A 4,128-nucleotide genomic window follows, 5' to 3' on the forward strand; every position below is an offset into this window, starting at 1 on the left:
TTTTGTTTTCAAATCAATTTTTTTTAAGTTTTCAAAATCTTTTCAAAATCAAATCTTTTTCAAATCAATTTTTCAATCAAAATCTTTTTCAAAATCAATTTCTTTCCATTTTCAAAGGTACTTGCTACCAATTAATGATTTGATTCAACATTTCAAGTATGCTGCCTTTTCTGTTGAGAAAGGTTTAATGTTTGAATCATATCTTTTCTTGTTAGCCAAGTTTTTAATTTTCAAAATCAAATCTTTTTTAAAATGTCTTTCAAATCATATCTTCTCAATCACAATTTTTTTTAAAAACCAATCATATCTCCTTAACCACATCTTTTTCAAAATAGTTTTCAATCAAATCTTTTTAATTTCTAATTTCAAAATCTTTTTCAAAAATCACTTGATTTCTTTTCCATTTTCATTTTCGAAAATTAAGTAATGTTTTTCAAAAATGTTTTCAAAATTTTTCAGTTAATTTTCGAAAATCATTTCCCTCCTTCTCACATCCTTCTATTTATGGACTAACACTATCCCTTAATGCAAAATTCGAACTCCATCTTCTTTGATAAGTTCGAATTTTCTACTTCTGTCTTCTACTCTTCTTTTCCTCTGACACTTCAAGGAATCTCTATACTGTGACATAGAGGATTCCACATTTCTTGTTCCCTTCTCTTCCTTATGAGCAGGAGCAAAGACAAAAACATTCTTGTTGAGGCTGATCCTGAACCTGAAAGGACCTTGAAGAGAAAGCTAAGAGAAGCCAAAGCACAACTCTCTTTAGAGGACCTGACCGAATTCTTCAAAGAAGAAGAACACATGGCAGCCGAAAACAACAACAATGCCAACAATGCAAGGAAGGTGCTGGGTGACTTTGCTGCACCTACTCCCGACTTTTATGAGAGAAGCATCTCTATCCCTGCCATTAGAGCAAACAACTTTGAGCTTAAGCCTCAACTAGTTTCTCTAATGCAACAGAATTGCAAGTTCCATGGACTTCCATTGGAAGATCCTCATCAGTTTTTAGCTGAATTCTTGCAAATCTGTGACACTGTCAAGACTAATGGGGTTGACCCTGAGGTCTACAGACTTCTGCTATTCCCTTTTGCTGTAAGAGACAGAGCTAGAACATGGTTGGACTCTCAACCTAAAGAAAGCCTGGACTCTTGGGAAAAGCTAGTCAATGCCTTCTTGGCAAAGTTCTTTCTACCTCAAAAATTGAGTAAGCTTAGAGTGGAAGTCCAAACCTTCAGACAGAAGGAAGGAGAATCCCTCTATGAAGCTTGGGAAAGATACAAACAATTAATCAGAAAGTGCCCCTTTGACATGCTTTCTGAATGGAGCATCATAGGTATTTTCTATGATGGTCTCTCTGAACTGTCCAAGATGTCTTTGGATAGCTCTGCTGGAGGATCTCTTCATCTGAAGAAGACGCCTACTGAAGCTCAAGAACTGATTGAAATAGTTGCAAATAACCAATTCATGTACACTTCTGAAAGGAATCCTGTGAACAATGGGACTAGTCAGAAGAAAGGAGTTCTTGAGATTGACACTCTGAATGCCATACTGGCTCAGAACAAAATATTGACTCAACAAGTCAATATGATTTCTCAAAGTCTGTCTGGAATGCAAAATGCACCAAGCAGTACTAAGGAAGCTTCATCTGAGGAAGAAGCTTATGATCCTGAGAACCCTTCAATGGAAGAGGTGAATTACATGGGAGAACCCTATGAAAACACCTATAACCCTTCATGGAGGAATCATCCAAATCTTTCATGGAAGGATCAACAGAGACCTCAACAAGGTTTCAATAACAATAATGGTGGAAGAAACAGGTTTAGCAATAGCAAGCCTTTTCCATCATCTTCTCAGCAACAGACAGAGAGTTCTACGCAGAATACTTCTGACTTAGCAACCATGGTCTCTGATCTAATCAAAACCACTCAGAGTTTCATGACTGAAACAAGGTCCTCCATTAGAAATTTGGAGGGACAAGTGGGTCAGCTGAGCAAGAAGATTACTGAACTCCCTCCTAGTACTCTCCCAAGCAATACAGAAGAAAATCCAAGAGGAGAGTGCAAGGCCATCAACATGGCCAAATTTTAGGAGGAAGGAGAGGCAGTGAACGCCACTGAGGAAGACATCAATGGATGTCCACTGGCCTCCAATGAGTTCCCCAATGAGGAACCATGGGAATCTGAGGCTCAAAATGAGACCATAGAGATTCTATTGGACTTACTTCTGCCATTCATGAGCTCTGATGAGTATTCTTCCTCTGAAGAGGATGAGTATATCACTGAAGAGCAAGTTGCTAAATACCTTGGGGCAATCATGAAGCTAAATGACAAGTTATTTGGAAATGAGACTTGGGAGGATGAACCCCCTTTGCTCACCAAAGAACTAGATGACTTGTCTAGGCAGAAATTACCTCAAAAGAGACAAGATCCTGGGAAGTTTTCAATACCTTGTACCATAGGCATCATGACCTTCAAGAAGGCCTTGTGTGACTTAGGGTCAAGTGTGAACCTCATGCCTCTCTCTGTAATGGAGAAGCTAGGAATCTTTGAGGTACAAGCTGCAAAAATCTCACTAGAGATGGCAGACAATTCAAGAAAACAAGCCTATGGACTTGTAGAGGATGTTCTGGTTAAAGTTGAAGATCATTACATCCCTACTGATTTCATAGTCCTAGAGACTGGGAAGTGCATGGATGAATCCATCATCCTTGGCAGACCCTTCCTAGCCACAGCAAAGGCTGTGATTGATATTGATAGAGGAGAGTTGACCATTCAAGTGAATGATGAATCCTTGGTGTTTAAGGCCCAAGGATATCCCTCTGTCATCATGGAGAGGAAGCATGAAGAGCTTCTCTCAAAGCAGAGCCAAACAGAGCCCCCACAGTCAAACTCTAAGTTTGGTGTTGGGAGGCCACAACCAAACTCTAAGTTTGGTGTTGAACCCCCACATTCAAACTCTAAGTTTGGTGTTGGGAGGTTCCAACATGGCTCTGAATATCTGTGAGGCTCCATGAGAGTCCTCTGTCAAGCTACTGACATTAAAGAAGCGCTTGTTAGGAGGCAACCCAATGTTATATTTTATCTATTTTCTTTTGTTATTTTATCTTTTTTGTAGGTTGATGATCATGAGAAGTAACAAAATTAATGAAAAAGCAAAAACAGAATGAAAAACAGGAAGAAAAACAGCACACCCTGCAGGACGCACCCACTGGCGTTTAAACGCCAGTGAGGTTAGCTGTTGGGCGTTTAACGCCCAGTCTGGCACCATTCTGGGCGTTTAACGCCAGAAAGGGGCACCAGACTGGCGTTAAACGCCAGAAAAGGGCAAGAAGCTGGCGTTTAACGCCAGAAATGGGCACCAGCCCGGCGTTTAACGCCAGAATTGGCACAAAACGAGATTTTGCTTGCCATTTGGTGCAGGGATGACTTTTCCTTGACACCTCAGGATCTGTGAACCCCACAGGATCCCCACCTACCCTACCACTCTCTCTCTCTCTTCTTCACCCATTCACCAATCACCTCACTACCCTTCCCCCTCTCCTATATACACCCATCTTCACTCCTTCATTTTCACACAACCTAAACACCACTTCTTCCCCTTTTGGCCGAACACAAAGCCATCTCCATCTCCTTCATTTTTTCTTCTTCTACTCTCTTCTTTCTTCTTTTGCTCAAGGACGAGCAAACATTTTAAGTTTGGTGTGGTAAAAGCATTGCTTTTTGTTTTTCCATAACCATTTATGGCATCCAAGGCCGGAGAAACCTCTAGAAAGAGGAAAGGGAAGGCAAAAGCTTCCACCTCCGAGTCATGGGAGATGGAGAGATTCATCTCAAGGGTGCATCAAGACCACTTCTATGAAGTTGTGGCCTTGAAGAAGGTGATCCCCGAGGTCCCTTTTTCACTCAAAAGGGTGAATATCCGGAGATCCAACATGAGATCCGAAGAAGAGGTTGGGAAGTTCTTACCAACCCCATTCAACAAGTCGGAATCTTGATGGTTCAAGAGTTCTATGCCAATGCATGGATCACCAAGAACCATGACCAAAGTGTGAACCCGAATCCAAAGAATTATCTTACTATGGTTCGGGGGAAATACTTGGATTTTAGTCCGGAAAGTGTAAGGTTG

General features: G+C 40.8%; 1 non-coding gene across 1 annotated transcript; it reads right to left on the reverse strand.

Annotated features, from left to right (window-relative positions):
- Window positions 1-1,209: 1,209 nt before the first annotated feature.
- Window positions 1,210-1,317, reverse strand: LOC112704267 (small nucleolar RNA R71). Its single transcript, XR_003154902.1, has one exon. It is a non-coding gene; the product is annotated as a small nucleolar RNA R71 (small nucleolar RNA).
- Window positions 1,318-4,128: the final 2,811 nt, after the last annotated feature.

This window comes from Arachis hypogaea, chromosome 7 (assembly GCF_003086295.3).
Source record: "Arachis hypogaea cultivar Tifrunner chromosome 7, arahy.Tifrunner.gnm2.J5K5, whole genome shotgun sequence".
Taxonomy (NCBI): domain Eukaryota; kingdom Viridiplantae; phylum Streptophyta; class Magnoliopsida; order Fabales; family Fabaceae; genus Arachis; species Arachis hypogaea.